General features: G+C 46.0%; 1 long non-coding RNA gene and 1 pseudogene across 3 annotated transcripts; one reads left to right on the plus strand and one right to left on the minus strand.

The window, feature by feature from the left end:
• Nucleotides 357-1,726, plus strand: Ybx1-ps24 (Y box binding protein 1, pseudogene 24; annotated as a pseudogene).
• LOC108351299 (uncharacterized) lies at nucleotides 15,244-19,798 on the minus strand. Of its 3 annotated transcripts, none has more exons than XR_015623342.1 (3): nucleotides 19,458-19,798; nucleotides 19,223-19,341; nucleotides 15,244-16,526 (listed from the first exon to the last, which is right to left on the minus strand). It is a non-coding gene; the product is annotated as an uncharacterized LOC108351299 (long non-coding RNA). The 3 variants fall into 3 exon arrangements; XR_015623340.1 differs by lacking the exon at nucleotides 15,244-16,526 and adding an exon at nucleotides 17,835-18,058; XR_015623341.1 differs by lacking the exon at nucleotides 15,244-16,526 and adding an exon at nucleotides 17,835-18,058 and having other exon boundaries at nucleotides 19,424-19,798.
• Nucleotides 19,799-20,318: the final 520 nt, after the last annotated feature.

Raw genomic sequence — 20,318 nt, forward strand, 5'->3', positions numbered from 1 at the left:
CATTGTCTGTCACTCAATTAGACGTCACTTTCAAATCCGGGTGCTTCCTTCTACAAACTAACTTTACCTTCATTATTTGGGATTAAAGGTGGGTGCTAAGCACTGAGCCACACCACAACTAGAAACAGGTATCATTGTCTAGAACAGACTTGGCAAGGCCAAACCGATGCTGGAACTGCTGCTTCTGAGGAGTCACCGGTGCAAACCCCACTCTTCCTCTTGGGCTGTGGTTATTAGTCCCAATGCTGCTATGTTGGGGGTGTCCAGGGTTCTCTTTACCGAGACTGTCTGACTTAGCTCTCTGCTCACCTTGACCACTTCCCCCTTCAAACCACAAGTAAGATTCTGTACTTCAGAGAGCCCTGAGAGCCCCACCGCCGCCGCCAGCCTGGTCATCGTCACACCCCAAGGAGCCGCAGCCATTGCTGCCGGCCCCAGTCACTATCACCGCAACCATGAGAAACCCAGCAGCCGCCCTCAGCCCCCCCCCCCCGCCCTCAGCGCTGCCAACACCAAGCCCGGCTCCACAGGCAGCAACGCGGGTAGTGGCGGCCAGGGCGGCCTCACATGGTCAGCGCCCGCCGGCGGGGACAAGAAAGTCATCGCAAGGAAGGTTTTGGGAACAATAAAATGGTTCAACGAAAGGAACGGTTTCATCAACAGGAATGACACCAAGGAAGACGTATTTGTACACCAGACTGCCGTAAAGAAGAAGAACCCCAGGAAGAACCTTCGCAGGGTAGGAGATGGAGAGACTGGGGTTTGATGTTGTTGAAGGAGAAAAGGGTGCGGAGGTAGCAAGTGTTACAGACCCTGGTGGAGTTCCAGTTCAAGGCGGTAAAGGCGCAGCAGACCGTAACCATTATAGACGCTATCCAGGCAATTACCAGCACAATTACAAGAATAGTGAGAGTGGGGAAAAGAACGAGGAAGGCCAGGCCCAACAACGCCAGCCCTATCGCAGGTGAGGGTTCCCACCTTACAACATACAGAGACCCTATGTGCGCATGGACCACAGTATTCCAACACCCCTGTGCAAGGAGAAGTGATAGAGGGTGCTGACCACCAGGGTACAGGAGAACAAGGTAGACCAGTGAGACAGAATATGTATCGGGGTTACAGACCATGGTTCCGCAGGGGCCCTCAAGGTAGACCAGTAAGACAGAATATGTATCGAGGTTACATACCACGGTTCCGCAGGGGCCCTCAAGGTAGACCAGTAAGACAGAATATGTATTGGGGTTACAGACCATGGTTCCGCAGGGGCCCTCCTCGCCAAAGACAGCCTAGAGAGGATGGCAATGAAGAGGACAAGGAAAATCAAGGAGATGAGACCCAAGGTCAGCAGCCACCTCAACGTTGGTATCGTTGCAACTTCAATTACCGAGGCAGACACCCAGAGAACCCTAAACCACAAGATGGCAAAGAGACAAAGGCAGCCGATCCACCAGTGAGAATTCGTCTGCTCCCGGGACTGAGCAGAGTCGGGCTGAGTAAAAGCCGGCTTACCATCTCCACCATCATCCGGTTTGGTCATCCAACAAGACTAAATGAATATGAAATTCCAGCAGTAAGAAATGAACAAAGATCAGAACTGAAGACCTTAAGAGCTTGCTCTGTGCCCGTTGGGCAGATCCACTAGAGCTGTCTGCAGTATCTATGAGCATGGGGTCTTCTTATTTTTACCTAAAGATGTCTCTTTTTGGTAATGACAAATGTGGGGTTTTTTTTCTTTTTTCTTTTTTTTTTTTTTTTCGGAGCTGGGGACCGAACCCAGGGCCTTGCGCTTGCTAGACTACAGAGCGGAAGAGACCACCAATACTGCTCACCCCTGCCCACATCCCTGGCCCAATAGGAAATTGTATACGGCCTCTGGGAACTGGAAGATAGGGGCACTGGAGCTGCAGGTCCCCTGCACCCCAGACACCGCCAGAACCTGAAGGGACCAGATGAACAGTTCTCTGCGGGGTTGGGGATTTAGCCCAGTGGTAGAGCGCTTGCCTAGCAAGCGCAAGGCCCTGGGTTCGGTCCTCAGCTCAAAAACAAAACAAAACAAAACAAACAAACAAACAAAAAAAACCAAAACCAGTTCTCTGCACCCAAATCCCATGGGAGGGAGAGCTAAACCTTCAGAGAGGCAGACACACCTGGGAAGCCAGAAGAGACTACACTCTGCCTACATTTCTGACTACAGAGGAAAACACCAAACGCCATCTGGGACCCTGGTGCACGGGGGGCCCTCCGGAAAAGGCGGCACAGGTCCTCCTGGTTGCTGCCCTCATGGAGAGTGCATAAGCAACACCCCACGAACAAACTTGAGCCTCGGGACCACAGGTAAGACCAACTTTTCTGCTCCAAGTGACCTGCCTGGTGAACTCAGGACACAGGCTCACAGGAACAGCTGATGACCTGTAGAGAGGAAAAACTACACACCCAAAAGCAGAACACTCTGTTCCCATAACAGGCTGAAAGAAAACAGGAAAACAGGTCTACAGCACTCCTGACACACAGGCCTATAGGACAGTCTAGCCACTGTCAGAAGTAGGAGAACAAAGTAACACCAGAGATAATCTGATATCGAGAGGCAAGCGCAGGAACCCAAGCAACAGAAACCAAAACTACATGGCATCATCGGAGCCCAATTCTCTCACCAAAGCAAACACTGAATATCCAAACACACCAGAAAAGCAAGATCTAGATTTAAAATCACATTTGATCATGATGATGGAGGACTTCAAGAAAGACATGAAGAACTCCCTTAGAGAAACGCAGGAAAACATAAATAAACAAGTAGAAGCCTATAGAGAGGAATCACAAAAATCCCTGAAAGAATTCCAGGAAAACACAATCAAACAGTTGAAGGAATTAAAAATGGAAATAGAAGCAATGAAGAAAGAACACAGGGAAACAACCCTGGATATAGAAAACCAAAGGAAAAGACAAGGAGCCGTAGATACAAGCATCACCAACAGAATACAGGAGATGGAAGAGAGAATCTCAGGAGCAGAAGATTCCATAGAAATCATTGACTCAACTGTCAAAGATAATGTAAAGCGGAAAAAGCTACTGGTCCAAAACATACAGGAAATCCAGGACTCAATGAGAAGATCAAACCTAAGGATAATAGGTATAGAAGAGAGTGAAGACTCCCAGCTCAAAGGACCAGTAAATATCTTCAACAAAATCATAGAAGAAAACTTCCCTAACCTAAAGAAAGAGATGCCCATAAACATACAAGAAGCCTACAGAACTCCAAATAGATTGAACCAGAAAAGAAACTCCTCCTGTCACATAATAGTCAGAACACCAAATGCTCAAAATAAAGAAAGAATACTAAAAGCAGTAAGGGAAAAAGGTCAAGTAACATATAAAGGCAGACCTATCAGAATCACACCAGACTTCTCGCCAGAGACTATGAAAGCCAGAAGATCCTGGACAGATGTCATACAGACCCTAAGAGAAAACAAATGCCAGCCCAGGTTACTGTATCCTGCAAAACTCTCAATTAACATAGATGGAGAAACCAAGATATTCCATGACAAAACCAAATTTACACAATATCTTTCTACAAATCCAGCGCTACAAAGGATAATAAATGGTAAAGCCCAACATAAGGAGGCAAGATACACCCTAGAAAAAGCAAGAAACTAATCGTCTCGGCAACAAAACAAAGAGAAGAAAAGCACACAAACATAACCTCACATCCAAATATGAATATAACAGGAAGCAATAATCACTATTCCTTAATATCTCTCAACATCAATGGTCTCAACTCTCCAAAAAAAAAAAAAAAGACATAGATTAACAAACTGGATACTCAATGAGGACCCTGCATTCTGCTGCCTACAGGAAACACACATCAGAGACAAAGACAAACACTACCTCAGAGTAAAAGGCTTGGAAAACAACTTTCCAAGCAAATGGTCGGAAGAAACAAGCTGGAGTAGCCATTCTAATATCAAATAAAATCAATTTTCAACTAAAAGTCATCAAAAAAGATAAGGAAGGACACTTCATATTCATCAAAGGAAAAATCCACCAAGATGAATTCTCAATCCTAAATATCTATGCTCCAAATACAAGGGTACCTACATACATAAAAGAAACCTTACTAAAGCTCAAAACACACATTGCACCTCACACAATAAGAGTAGCAGATTTCAACACCCCACTCTCTTCAATGGACAGGTCTTGGAAACAGAAATTAAACAGAGACATAGACAGACTAAGAGAAGTCATGAACCAAATGGACTTAACAGATATTTATAGAACATTCTATCCTAAAGCAAAAGGATATACATTCTTCTCAGCTCCTCATGGTACTTTCTCCAAAATTGACCATATAATTGGTCAAAAAACAGGCCTCAACAGATACAGAAAGATAGAAATAATCCCATGCGACCTATCAGACCACCACAGGCTAAAGCTGGTCTTCAATAACAATAAGGGAAGAATGCCCACATATACGTGGAAGTTGAACAATGCTCTACTCAACGAAAACCTGGTCAAGGAAGAAATAAAGAAAGAAATTAAAGACTTCTTAGAGTTTAATGAAAATGAAGGTACAACATACCCAAACTTATGGGACACAATGAAAGCTGTGCTAAGAGGAAAACTCATAGCTATGAGTGCCTGCAGAAAGAAACAGGAGAGAGCATATGTCACCAGCTTGACAGCACACCTAAAAGCTATTGAACAAAAAGAAGCAAATACACCCAGGAGGAGTAGAAGGCAGGAAATAATCAAACTCAGAGCAGAAATCAACCAAGTAGAAACAAAAAGGACCATAGAAAGAATCAACAGAACCAAAAGTTGGTTCTTTGAGAAAATCAACAAGATAGATAAACCCTTAGCCAGACTAATGAGAGGACACAGAGAGTGTGTCCAAATTAACAAAATCATAAATGAAAAGGAAGACATAACTACAGAATCAGAGGAAATTCAAAAAGTCATTAGATCCTACTACAAAAGCCTATATTCAACAAAACTTGAAAATCTGCAGGAAATGGACAATTTCCTGGACAGATACCAGGTACCGAAGTTAAATCAGGAACAGATAAACCAGTTAAACAACCCCATAACTCCTAAGGAAATAGAAGCAGTCATTAAAGGTCTCCCAACCAAAAAGAGCCCGGGTCCAGACGGGTTTAGTGCAGAATTCTATCAGACCTTCATAGAAGACCTCATACCAATACTATCCAAACTATTCCACAAAATTGAAACAGATAGAGCCCTACCGAATTCCTTCTATGAAGCCACAATTACTCTTATACCTAAACCATGCAAAGACCCAGCAAAGAAAGAGAACTTCAGACCAATTTCCCTTATGAATATCGATGCAAAAATACTCAGTAAAATTCTGGCAAACCGAATCCGAATCCAAGAACACATCAAAACAATCATCTACCATGATCAAGTAGGCTTCATCCCAGGCATGCAGGGATAGTTTAATATACGGGAAACCATCAACTGTAATCCACTATATAAACAAACTGAAAGATAAAAACCACATGATCATTTCATTAGATGCTGAGAAAGCATTTGACAAAATTCAACACCCCTTCATGATAAAAGTCCTGGAAAGAATAGGAATTCAAGGCCCATACCTAAACATAGTAAAAGCCATATACAGCAAACCAGTCGCTAACATTAAACAAGATAGAGAGAAACTTGAAACAATCCCACTAAAACCAGGGACTAGACAAGGCTGCCCACTCTCTCCCTACTTATTCAATATAGTTCTTGAAGTTCTAGCCAGAGCAATCAGACAACAAAAGGAGATCAAGGGGATACAGATTGGAAAAGAAGAAGTTAAAATATCACTATTTGCAGATGATATGATAGTATATATAAGTGATCCCAAAAGTTCCACCAGAGAACTACTAAAGCTGATAAACAACTTCAGCAAAGTGGCTGGGTATAAAATTAACTCAAATAAATCAGTAGCCTTCCTGTACACAAAAGAGAGACAAGCCGAGAAAGAAATTAGGGAAACGACACCCTTCATAATAGTCCCAAATAATATAAAGTACCTCGGTGTGACTTTAACCAAGCAAGTAAAAGATCTGTAGAATAAGAATTTCAAGCCTCTGAAGAAAGAAGTTGAAGAAGACCTCAGAAGATGGAAAGATCTCCCATGCTCATGGATTGGCAGGATTAATATAGTAAAAATGGCCATTTTACCAAAAGCAATCTACAGATTCAATGCAATACCCATCAAAATACCAATCCAATTCAAAGAGTTAGATAGAACAATTTGCAAATTCATCTGGAATAACAAAAAACCCAGGATAGCTAAAACTATCCTCAACAATAAAAGGACTTCAGAGGGAATCACTATCCCTGAACTCAAGCAGTATTACAGAGCAATAGTGATAAAAACTGCATGGTATTGGTACAGAGACAGACAGATAGACCAATGGAATAGAATTGAAGACCCAGAAATGAACCCACACACCTATGGGCACTTGATTTTTGACAAAGGAGCCAAAACCATCAAATGGAAAAAAATAGCATTTTCAGCAAATGGTGCTGGTTCAACTGGAGGTCAACATGTAGAAGAATGCAGATCGATCCATTCTTATCACCCTGTACAAGGCTTAAGTCCAAGTGGATCAAGGACCTCCACATCAAGCCAGATACACTCAAACTAATAGAAGAAAAACTAGGGCAGCATCTAAAACACATAGGCACTGGAAAAAATTTCCTGAACAAAACACCAATGGCTTATGCTCTAAGATCAAGAATCGACAAATGGGATCTCATAAAACTGCAAAGCTTCTGTAAGGCAAAGGACACTGTGGTTAGGACAAAACGGCAACCAACAGATTGGGAAAAGATCTTTACCAATCCTACAACAGATAGAGGCCTTATATCCAAAATATACAAAGAACTCAAGAAGTTAGACCGCAGGGAGACAAATAACCCTATTAAAAAGGGGGTTCAAAGCTAAACAAAGAATTCACAGCTGAGGAATGCCGAATGGCTGAGAAACACCTAAAGAAATGTTCAACATCTTTAGTCATAAGGGAAATGCAAATCAAAACAACCCTGAGATTTCACCTCACACCAGTGAGAATGGCTAAGATCAAAAACTCAGGTGACAGCAGATGCTGGCGAGGATGTGGAGAAAGAGGAAAACTCCTCCATTGTTGGTGGGATTGCAGACTGGTACAACCATTCTGGAAATCAGTCTGGAGGTTCCTCAGAAAATTGGACATTGAACTGCCTGAGGATCCAGCTATACCTCTCTTGGGCATATACCCAAAAGATGCCCCAACATATAAAAAAGACACGTGCTCCACTATGTTCATAGCAGCCTTATTTATAATAGACAGAAACTGGAAAGAACCCAGATGCCCTTCAACAGAGGAATGGATACAGAAAATATGGTACATCTACACAATGGAATATTACTCAGCTATCAAAAACAATGACCTTATGAAATACGTAGGCAAATGGTTGGAACTGGAAAATATCATCCTGAGTGAGGTAACCCAATCACAGAAAAACACACATGGTATGCACTCATTGATAAGTGGCTATTAGCCCAAATGCTTGAATTACCCTAGATGCCTAGAACAAAAGAAACTCAAGACGGATGATCAAAATGCGAATGCTTCACTCCTTCTTTAAAAGGGGAACAAGAATACCCTTGGCAGGGAATAGGGAGGCAAAGATTAAAACAGAGGCAGAAGGAACACCCATTCAGAGCCTGCCCCACATGTGGCCCACACATATACAGCCACTCAATTAGACAAGATGGATGAAGCAAAGAAGTGCAGACCGACAGGAGCCAGATGTAGATCGCTCCTGAGAGACACAGCCAGAATACAGCAAATACAGAGGAGAATGCCAGCAGCAAACCACTGAACTGAGAACAGGACCCCCGTTGAAGGAATCAGAGAAAGAACTGGAAGAGCTTGAAGGGGCTCATGACCCCATATGTACAACAATGCCAAGCAACCAGAGCTTCCAGGGACTAAGCCACTACCTAAAGACTATACATGGACTGACCCTGGACTCTGACCTCATAGGTAGCAATGAATATCCTAGTAAGAGCACCAGTGGAAGGGGAAGCTCTGGGTCCTGCTAAGACTGAACCCCCAGTGAACTAGATTATTGGGGGGAGGGCGGCAATGGGGGCAGGATGGGGAGGGGAACACCCATAAAGAAGGGGAGGGGGAGGGATTAGGGGGATGTTTGCCCGGAAACCGGGAAAGGGAATAACACTCAAAATGTAAATAAGAAATACTCAAGTTAATAAAAAAAAAAAAAGAAAGAAAAAAAAAAAACTTTGAGTACGTAGCATAAACATTGAAGCTGAGGGGTAAATCAATCAATGCTCTGTCTTTTTATTTCAGCCTTATACAGTAAATAATATCCCTTGTGCAGCCTCAAGTTATAGTATTTTTCCACAATGATTCACTGCTTAGCATGTGTCAGTTAGCTTTCCTAAGCACAAGACAATGTTGTACATTCTCTGAGGAGAAAATATGCACATCACCTCTTCTCCAGCAATATATATATACACACACACATGTTCCACTATGTTCATAGCAGCCTTATTTATAATAGCCAGAAACTGGAAAGAACCCAGATGCCCTTCAACAGAGGAATGGATACAGAAAATATGGTACATCTACACAATGGAATATTACTCAGCTATCAAAAACAATGACCTTATGAAATTCATAGGCAAATGGAGGAAACTGGAAAATATCATCCTGTGTGAGGTAACCCAATCACAGAAAAACACACATGGTATGCACTCATTGATAAGTGGCTATTAGCCCAAATGCTTGAATTACCCCAGATGCACAGAACACATGAAACTCAAGACGGATGATCAAAATGCGAATGCTTCACTCCTTCTTTAAAGGGGAACAAGACTAGCCTTGGCAGGGAATAGGGAGGCAAAGATTAAAACAGAGACTGAAGGAACACCCATTCAGAGCCTGCCCCACATGTGGCCCATACATATACAGCCACTCAATTAGACAAGATGGATGAAGCAAAGAAGTGCAGGCCGACAGGAACTGGATGTAGATCGCTCCTGAGAGACACAGCCAAAATACAGCAAATACAGAGGAGAATGCCAGCAGCAAACCACTGAACTGAGAATAGGACCCCCGTTGAAGGAATCAGAGAAAGAACTGGAAGAGCTTGAAGGGGCTCGAGACCCCATATGAACAACAATGCCAAGCAACCAGAGCTTCCAGGGACTAAGCCACTACCTAAAGACTATACATGGACTGACCCTGGACTCTGACCTCATAGGTAGCAATGAATATCCTAGTAAGAGCACCAGTGGAAGGGGAAGCCCTGGGTCCTGCTAAGACTGAACCCCCAGTGAATGTGATTGTTGGGGGAGGGCCGTAATGGGGGAGGATGGGGAGGGGAACACCCATATAGAAGGGGAGGCGGAGGGGTTAGGGGGATGTTGGCCCAGAAACCGGGAAAGGGAATAACATTCGAAATGTAAATAAGAAATACTCAAGTTGGGGTTGGGGATTTAGCTCAGTGGTAGAGCGCTTGCCTAGGAAGCGCAAGGCCCTGGGTTCGGTCCCCAGCTCCGAAAAAAAAAAAAAAAAAAAAAGAAATACTCAAGTTAATAAAGAAAAAAAGGGGAAAAAAGGTGACATATTTCTTTTTTTAAATAAAGATTTATTTATTTATTTTATTTATATTAGTACACTGTCGCCGTCTTCAGACACAGCAGAAGATCCCATTACAGATGGTTGTGAGCCACCATGTGGTTGCTGAGATTTGATCTCAGGACCTCTGGAAGAGCAGTGAGTGCTCTTAACCATTGAGCCATCTCTTTAGCCACTAAGCAGTGTTAAAGGACTTTTAAAAATGAGTTATTTTCAGGGTTGGGGATTTAGCTCAGTGGTAGAGCGCTTACCTAGCAAGCGCAAGGCCCTGGGTTCGGTCCCCAGCTCCAAAAAAAAAAAAAAAAAAGAAAGAAAGAAAGAAAGAAAGAAAGAAGAGTTATTTTCTACTCAGCATATATAGCAAATCTGCAGCAAGGAAAATGTGGACCCACAAACACAATGAATGCTAATTTTAAATGAAAGCCCCCCAAAAATGCTTCTCTCTGCAGGGGTTAAAGTGCTGAGAATAAGATTGGGGTGGAGCACAAGCCTTTAATCCCAGCACTTGGAGGGCAAAGGCAGGCAAATCTCAGAGTTTGAGATCAGCCTGGTGTACAGAGTGAGTTACTTTACCGCCAGGGCTACACAGAGAAACCCCCTGTCTTGAAAAACCTATAAACCCAACTAACCTCCCCCACCAAGACTTGGGTGCCTGTGTTCAAGTTATCTAACAGGAGGGAAGCTCAACTGAGAAAATGCCTCCGTAGCATCTGGCTGTAAAGCACTTCCTTAATTAGTGGTTGATGGGATGATGGACGACTACGCAGAAGTGTAAACCAAATAAACCCTTTCCTTCCTGTCTTGCTCTTGGCCATGGTGTTTAATCATAATTCTAAGACAGGTGCTCAGCCCTAAATAGAACATCTGTTCCAAACCCTCACCCCAACCCTGCCTGAGGCTCAGGGAGCACCGTGCGAGAGGGATCAGAAAGAACTTAAGAGCCAGAGGACGCAGAGGAATGCTGAGAAGTGTTTTCTTCTGGGCAGGACATGGGTGTTAGGCCCATGGAGTCACTGTATGCGCTAACCTGCATCTACAAGATCATCGCAACAACCCAGTCAGCATCCCTGCAGGAAACGCTAACAGGACTCTGGGTTACAGAGAGAGGTGGGGGGAGGATGCTCTTGGGGGAAGTCTGGGGAGAGTTGGCTTGGGAGTGGATAGGGTCTGTATGTGTGTGTGAAGTGACAACGAATAAGTCATTTATAATGACTCAATTTACTTTCCAAGCCCCTCTTACTGGCAACCAGACCTCCAGCAAATAAAACTTGGTGGAGCATCTACCTCTCAAGTCATAACAAGCCTCCTTCCTTCGCCTTGGGTACGTGCCAATGCCGTTGCTCTGCACACGAACTTCATTAAACTATGACTTCGTGTTGTCTGAAAGTATGGCTGCCGCCTTGACAAGAACCTGCTGGATGTCAGTGTGAAGTGGGTGGGCATGAGAGTTAATTTTAGCACACTTTTGAACTCCAGTGAGGGACTGTTCTAGATCTGAGCGCTTCAGAGCTCTTTTCTAGAGTATATCCAGTAATGTGGCAATTTACAGCGACGGCTACTGGTGCCTCTCTGCTCCACTACAAATGCTCTATGGGTTTAAGGCGATGTACTCAATCAAGGCTCTGGAACGTTCTTGATAACGTGACTGTGTAGAGTATGACCAACCTAAGCCCAGATTGACATTCCTCATACTGAGTCAGGTCAGGTGGCATAGCCTCCCTCTCTACCTGTCTCATCCTGTCCGTCTTTGTATAGCCAGGGTTCAACTTTGGGCACCTCCCAAGTTGCTTACTGAGACACAGATCCCTTGTGAGATATGTCCCAGAGGAATCACAGGCTATGCTAGAGCCAACGCACAAAGACGCAAGAGGGAATTAAAACAAGGAGTGTCCCCTGCCACCAACGTCAGGAGTCTGCCTTCCACTGAACACGACTTTTCAGGGTAGGGAGAGATGCCCTCCCCATACCCCGAACAGCTCTGAGAGTTCCCCCAAAGGCCTCAGCCATGTCCCTCAGGGGAAATGTCCTCAGTTGGCTCCTGCCCAACTGCTCATCTCCACCTTTTCACACTCAGGGCATCTTCCTAGGGTCTGTAGCTGGGCCATGTGCCAAGCCCACAACCCCGGGCAACTGGTTGCCAGTCCTGAGCACTTAGATTGGCAGCAACCTCTTCAGTGTAGGAGAGGCAGGGGAGGGCTGGTCAGGGATGGCAGGAGTGGGTGGACCGGGAGCTGGGGTTTGTGTAGCATCTCTCCCAGCAAACCTGGGCAGAGGAAGTAAATGTACAGAATCCACGATCACTCTGGCCACCTGTGCATACAGCCCAAGTGTGTCCAAGTCTTTTGACATGGATGTGAGTCCTGCGCCAGGTAGGTAACGGTGTATTTGTCTTCTCGCATGCTTGCGTGATAGTCAAGGTTTACAAAATCTAGAAGGGTTCTCCCAAGCCAATAGCCTAGGGGGTGGGGCTGTAGGGCAGGGGTTTTACTGCTCTTCTCTCTGAGTTTGCAGGTATGAGTCACTGGGAACATAAAAAGGACCTAATGGGGGGGTCCCCCCTCTCCCAGTGAGTATGGACTTTCCAACCAGCATCCCTAGGACCAACAATTCCTGCCTCAGCTGGCTAAGTACTGGGATGACAGGTGTGTAAACGGGGCTCTGTTATTCGCATATATGTAGAAGGGGAACAAGTATGCCACAGTTCCTGAAAGTCAGTTCTCTTCTTCTATCGTGTACGTGAGCGTCCCGGGGATTTGGCTACAAGCATTTTATTCCCTGAGCCATTTTGAAGGCCCAGGACTATTTTTAAATGCACTTTTCAGCTTAAGGACCCTTTCCTCTAAGAATACAGTAGTCTTTCTGCCTTCGCTTTGTGGGCTATTCCCTCGAACAGTCTTGGGGAGCTGGGAGATTTCTCTCTGGGGTCTGGAACAGGACTAAAGAACGACTGTCCTGGGAGGCAGCCTGGGGGCAGCCATCTAGACTCACCTGCTATAAACGTCTACTGCCAGCCTCAGGCACAAGAAAGGGGGTCCAGGTGACAGAACCTGCCATTCATGGACAAGGGGTTACAGAGATATGGCTGGGTAAAAGAACTACAGACAGTGACCGCAGTTAACCTCAGACCACTGTCAGGAGCGAGGCAAGCCCCAACTGCCGTGACCAAAGCCATCAAGGCCTGACTTGGCACTCTCAGTGCCTTTTCCACAATGGAGGACACTCAGCTCTCACCCTGGTGTGAACAATCCAATGTGTCAGGTTCCCTCTACTGTGATCTGTGTTATCCAATCACTTGCCCTGGGCTGGGCTGGAGAGAGAGGAATGCTCCTGTTACTGTGGTTAGCTCAGTGGCACGCAGGGATAACATTATCAAAGAAGCCAGATTCAAAGGCGGGGCAAGTGACCTCATTTAGATAAAAGACTCAGCCGTGGTGACCAACACCCACAGAGTAGTTGTCCTGTCCTGCATGGGGACTGGTGGCATTCCTGAGGGCTGGCATTGCTAGCATTTGATTTAGGCAGAGCCGCAGTGGCATGTGATGACATTGCCATTGGGAGGAATAGGTCCCTGTGTTTGAGCCTCTCCCAGGCAGGCTGGACTTCTCTGCTGAGCTAAGGGCAGCCATTCATATGCCCAGTGGGGCACAATCGTGGGGAATTCCTAGTTTATAATAATGAAAGATCTTCCTGGAAAACTTTAGTTGGGCTAACTCCCTGGCCATAAGAGGCACAAAGAGCAAGGCTGGGATACCAGCAGTGGCACCTCAGCCTGGTGGCTCAGCCAGGTTGGGATGGAGCCACCTAGGGGGAAGGGAACATTATCTGCTCTGAAGCAGAGGACTGGGAGGGCCTCCCACAGGGAAAGCTGGATGAAACGTGGCATCCCTGGTGGGAGAAACGTATTGCAGTGAAGGCCCAAAGGGAGGAATGCTGGTGAAGGTGTAGTCTGGACAGGCTGCCTTGGTTAGCAGGCCTTGGGGAGACCAACCAAATAAGATAAGATTGTCTCAGGCACAGGGCGGATGGCCCCAGGGGATTCTGGGAAGTCTGGGTTCTAAGAATAACAAAATTGAAATCTTTCAATGTTGCTTTTGTAACGGAATCTCTCAGTGTAGCCCCGGCTGTTCTGGAACTACCTCTGTAGAACAGGCTGGCCTCGAACTCACAGCAATCCACCTGCCTCTGCCTCCTGAGTGCTGGATCAAGAGCATGCAGCATTATGCCAAGCCCATTTATTTACATTCTATTTATTTGGTGTGTACCTTGCACTCGCATGCACGTGTGTGCACATGTAGAAGTCAGAGGGCAGCTTGTGAGGATTGGGTTGGCCTTTCCATCATAATCAGATTTAGCGGAAAGCCCCTCTATGCACTGAGCCCACCTCACTGTCCTTCAGGAATGTTTTTTTAATTATTTATATCTTAATAAATACATCTTATTTGTGTGTATATGGTTTTCAGGGCTGACCGCTTGGTATTGGGTAACCCAATTAGGGGGCTCATCCCCGGGGGGGGGGACTATTTCTCCCTCTTTCGGCATTCCATAGCTGCCTGTGGTTCTTTGTTAAAGGTGGGGCCTGTGAGATTGCTCCTTTCACCTAAGCACACCTGCTGGTGATATTGTTTAGGTCTTCGACATGTGTTCGACAGGGTGACTCTTACCTGTCTCTTACCCAGGGGATGTTTTAATGAAATGACATAAAATTTGACTTATTTTAGCATGTGTCAGCCAAGCCCAGGTTTACTGGAGGAGGAAGTGGCAGGGCAGATCTGATGCCACCCACAAACTCAGTGAGCCTGTGCTAACTGCACTCACGACTTAGTGGCTTGGGCTACGTCTCTCTGCCCAGCTGACAGATAGCAAATGCAGAAGATACCTTCTCTGGGGACTGAGTGGAAAGCAAGGGCCTTGCTGGGTGGCTTGTACTGCCTGGGCGGGGGTGGGGGTGGGGCGGAAATTCCAGCAGGAAGCAGGCATAGTGCCTTTGAACTCCAACTTAGTACCGTGTGGTCTTTGCAGGGGCTGAGGGACAAAACAGCTCCATTGTCATTCAGAGAGCCATCATATCAATTAATCAACCTTAAAATGGGACTCTTAAATTATTTGACTGTGTGTGTGTGTGTTTTAATTTATTTATTTAGTGGTGTGTGTGTGTGTGTGTGTGTGTGTCTGTCTGTCTGTCTGTCTGTCTGTCTGGGGCCCCAGGGGTCGAGCTCAGATGCTCAGATGTTTGGACAGGTTCTGTACAACAAGTGCTTTGACCCGCTAAGCCATCCTACTGGTCCCTCCAATGGGAATCTTAATCCGAGGCATATGTGTAACGCCATCCTTGGAGGCTGAAGCAAGAGAAGGGACTTTCCCAGGTGTGGACAGCGAGAATGTGTAGCGAGACCCTATTTCAAAACCCCAAACAGGGGTCTGAACAGCGCTTGTGGGTGTGCACAATGGTGCTTAGTCTTGCTGCTCTCTCTGGGGACCAGAGCTCTGTTCCCAAGCCCTGTCAGACAGCTCCCGGCTCTCAGGGAACCCCGGGCATGTGTGCATACATAAGTAAATAAAAATAAATATTTAGAAAAATATTCCAAGCGACAGTAACAACCAAAACTAGCGCTGTATCTTGGACGCAAGGACAAACGATAGATAACTATATTTACATGCCACATAGGTGATACGAAATTATTGCATTCTGCCCTGACACCTTCCTCTAAGGTTCCGTTGTGGCAAGGATGGAGGAAAGAAGGGAAGACAGACAGACACAAAAACCCAAGCTCGATGAGTGCCTGTAGTTGGAATCACAGATAATTTAAGGGAATGAAGGATTAAGAACTGTAAGGGTATAGATTTTTGTCTTCCAGGGCTCTTTGCAGGCGTAGCTGAGATGAATTTGTACCAAATCAGCAGCTATCGCTGTCAGTTTGTCTTCACCTCCAGAATGATCCCCTTGGCCAGAATAAGTATGGGCTGGAAGGATGGCTCAGTGGTTAAGAGCGATGGCTGCCCTTCCAGAGGACCCAAGTCAGGTGCCCAGCACCCAACATGGCGACTCACGAGCATCTTTAACTCCAGATCCTGGAGTTAAACACCTTTCTGTAGCCTCCTTGGGCAACAGGTATAAAAATGGTGTACGGACAAACATGCAGGCAAAACACCCACCCATGTAAACGGACACCTGACCTAATATGGAGATGCGGGTGAGTAAGTCCCATACTTGCAATATGGCTGTAGGGATGTTACAGGAACAGAAACTGGACTAGACTGGAACCTGTTCCCCGGTAACAGTCATCACAAGGGACAGTGCCATACCAACCAGCATCGATGACTTGCTTCCAAACCAACTCATAAATGACGCCAAGTTAAAGAATCACAGTCACTAAAATATGGCATATTGGGGGGAAAAACCCTACTTTAGAAATTAAAAATAATAAAGACTATTAATATAAATACAATTACCAAGGTTTCAGAAGGAACTAGGTGCATCCAGAGTAAGCAAATACGTCAGTGAAATGATCCAGCACTAGTCACGTGTGACGAAAATCAGCAGCCACAGATGCCCCTAAACAGGAAGACCGAGAAGGAAAGGAGACAGAGCCTGGCGGAAGAGCACCAGGCAGATGTGGGCAAGGTGCAAGCCGCGTCCAAGGCAAATGTGAAACGCAGCCAGGAGGAGCACTTTGTGACCAAGATGACTGCAAATGGCGGTGAGGATGTGACCTCTCCACTGTGTGGCACCACTGGGAGAATAGAGCAGGGCCAGTGGTAAGAGTTTTAATTAACCCTAAAGATTAGGTGCACAGAAAGTAAGGTCAGGGACCAGGACGATGGCTCTTCGAGTAGAGGCGATTCCAGGGAGCTGGGATGCATCCCTCGGACCTACAGGAGAGAACAGAACAACTCCTGCAGCTTGCCTCTGGCTTCCACACATATCCTGTGGGATGAACACTCTCGTGTGTGTGTGTGTGTGTGTGTGTGTGTGTGTGTGCACGCGTACGTGCACAAAAACATGTAATAAAGATTAGGGATTACCTAATCTAATTAGTAATATAATTATCTAAATCAATTTTAGTCATCAACACGTCCTCTGCCCTAATAAAAAGACTGCGCAAGGGCCAGCGATATGGCTTAGCAGGTAAAGCAGCTTGCTGTGAAGCTGAGGGCCTGAGTTCCAACTCTGGGACCTACAGGATAGAAAGAAACGACTGGGGGGCTGGAGAGATGGCTCAGTGGTTAAGAGCACCCGACTACTCTTCCAGAGGTCCTGAGTTCAATTCCCAGCAACCACATGGTGGCTCACAACCATCTGTAATGGGATCCAGTGCTCTCTTCTGGTGTGTCTGAAGACAGCTACAGTGTACTTATATATAATAAATAAATAAATCTTTAAAAAAAAAAAAAGAAAGAAACGACTGACTCCGCCATGGCTTCCTCTGACCTTCACACTGAGTTCGGTGCCATGCATGTGCTCCTCTTCCTGACACATTAGATAAGTGATATTTACAAAAGAACTCAGACTATCCACTGGGTCAGCCAGACGGTTGATGAGTAAAGGAACTTCCTTCCGTCAAGGAAGAAAGCCTGAGTCCCATCCCCAGGATCTAAATGGTGGGAGGGAAGAACTCCCACAAGTCATCTCCTGACCTCCACATGAACACAGTGGCAAGCACAGGCCCAAAAAGCAATAAATAGTAATGTTTCAGACGTACAAAAAAAATCATTTTTTTTTCCAGACAGGGTCTCCCTATCTCATCTTGGCTGTCCTTGACCCTGCCTTAAACAAACCAGGCTGACCTCAAACTCCCAGAGATCTTCTTGCCTCTGCCTCCCAAGTGCTGGGACTAAAGGTGTGTGCCACCACAACCAGTTTTTAAAAAGTTAGATACTACACCACTGGGCTGGGGGACGGCTCAGTGGGGAACAGTCCTTCCAACTCTTCCAGGGTACAGAAGCCCAGTTCCCCGCATTGATGCCGAGCGCCTCACAGTTGCCTGTAACTCCACACCAGAGGGTCTGATGAAGACTTCTGGCCCCACAGACTGTACATACACACTGGCATACACATACATGCACACACACACACATGCACACACACATGCACATACACACACACACATGCACACACACAGAGAGAAATAAAAAAGATCACATGACTGCAGATGGACCTTCACAAAGATGGACCACATATTAAGCCGTCTCTAAGAACTATAGCTGATTTACTTATTGTTGTGTATGTAAACGCAGTGTGTGTGCACACGCGGGGGCCAAAATCACTCGTGTGGAAGTGAGAGGACGGTTCTGTGCACTGGATTCCTTCCTTCCGCTTTATGTGGGTTCCAGGGATCAGACTCAGATGACCAGGCTTTTCAGCTTCTCTACCCACTGAGCCATGGTGCTAACTGGAAATCCAACTTTTAAAAAAATAAAAGTTACAGAAAATAGATAAGACTACATTCTCTAATCACGAGGTAAATCAAACCAGAAATTAACCACAGAATTAAAACCTGACGGCCTTAGTACCTGCAAATTTTAAATCTCTTAAATCACTCGTGCAGCCTGGGTGGTGGTGCTGCATGCCTTTGATCCCGGCACTTGGAGGTACAGGCAGGTTGGATCTTTGAATGCCAGGCTAGCCTGGTCTACAGACAGAATTCTAGGATAACCAACACCACACAGGGAAACCCTGTCTTCCCCCCTCCAAAAAACAAAACAAAACAAAACAAAACAAAACAAAAATGAAAACAACAAAATACTGTTGCATCAGATGGGAAATCAAGTGAAATTTTAAAATATCTAGAAAACAACTGAAATATTACACATCAGGATCTAAGGCAGTAAGTATTTAGAGGGAAATATAAAGCTTTTGATACTTATTTATAGGGATGAATGAAACTAAGTGTCTAACTTGACAAGGGGGGAAAATCAACAAAACAAACCAATAAAACAAAGAAAAGAAATAAAGATACCATGTAAGAAAGAAATAAAGGCTGCGCATGCCTTTAATCCAGCACTCAGGAGACAGGCAGGTGGGTCTCAGAGAGTTTGAGGCCAGCCTGGTCTACAGAGAGAGAGTTCCAGGATAGCCAGAGCTACACGGAGAAACACTGTCTTGAAGATGAAAAAAAAAAAGAAATAAAAAAGAAATAAACAAAGGCAGCTTGGTGACTCATTGCTCTCAGGTGGCACAGGCAAGCGTTTCACAGGCCAGCCTGGGCTACATAGCAGAGACCTTCTGTCCAAAGCAACAGCAGTATGGAAAAGAGCTCAGCTGTTTGGAGCACTTGTTACGGCTGCAGTGGACCTGAGCTCCATTCCCAGCACCCACACTGTGCAGCTCAGAATCCCTCTAACCCCAGGGGATTAGAAACCTCCTGACCTCCACAGGTACCTGAACCCACCGCCACATAGAAACAAGCAGACACATACATAAAACACAAAACAGTTAGGGAGGAAATAAAGAGGCTCAAAGAGAATGAACAGATTAATTAAACAGTAGGTTGGTCATGGGGCTGGAGGGATGAATCCCTTGGAGGTTAAGTACTTGTTCTTGCAGAGGGCCAGGGTTTGATACCTACCACCCACTTGGTGGCTCACAACAATCTGTAACTCCAGTTCCAATGCGTCCGACCTCTTTCAGCTTCCACAGGCACTGCACGCACTTGATGCAGACAAGCAGGTAAAAACAAAAATACACCTAAAATAAAATATATACTTTATAACAACTAAGCAAAGAGTTAACTTAGTCAGAGCCGAAGGGGCTGAAATACAAATTATACTATAGCAAATGAAGGTTGAGGTGACTTCCATGACCTTCCAAGCTTCCTGTCCGCAGGGTGGCAGCCGTGACCCAGGTGAGTCCCGGTCAGTTTCCTTTTGTGCCCAGCCAAGGGTTCCTGGGCGTGTGGCTTCCCCGGCCCACTCCCTTCCGAGCCTGTCCTCCGAAGCCCTGCTCAGCATGGCTACCTTTATTAAACGCCGAGTCGCACTCATTTTCAGAGTTGAGGACTGGCCGTAAACCGTACCCTACCTAGGCGGGGACATCCTCAGCTAAGAATACACAGGGGCGCGGCTGGACCGCCTTCGCGTCCTCAACTCAAGCGGACTCGCAGAGGGGAAGCAATCCTCCCAATGTCCACGCCCCGCGGAAACCCGAACAAGGCGGGGCGGCTGCGACCTCAGGAACTCACGGCCGGGTGACTTAGCGCACGCACGACCGAGCCGTGGCCCTGTGGCGCCCCCTGCTGGCGTCTTTCCCATCCGAGCATCCGGAAGGCGGTGCTTCGGAACCAGCGGAACCGCCCCGCACGGGGATTGGTCATTCTGGTCACGTGTCGCGAGAGACGGGGCCTGCAGTGGCCTTCTGTTCTCCGTGTTCTGCTCTGTGTCTCCGCCTGGCTGCCTTTCCTACTAAACGCACTCCAGTCGCCAGCTCTGTGCATGCTGGGCGGGGCGCGCTGTGGTCGCTCAGGATTTTTTGGCACCGTACAGGACAGCCTTTCAGGGTTGTCTTTCCTTTCAGGTAGAGGGCCTGGTATGCAGTAGGAACTCCACATTGTGCGGACACAGATATGACTTAGGAACTACACCCCGAGCTGATGTCCTGGGGTCCTGGTTAGCTTTATTTCTTGCTGTGAAAGAACACTTTAACCAAAAGCAACCAGGCAGGGGTGG

This window comes from Rattus norvegicus, chromosome 6 (assembly GCF_021556685.1).
Source record: "Rattus norvegicus strain SHRSP/BbbUtx chromosome 6, alternate assembly SHRSP_T2T, whole genome shotgun sequence".
NCBI lineage: Eukaryota > Metazoa > Chordata > Mammalia > Rodentia > Muridae > Rattus > Rattus norvegicus.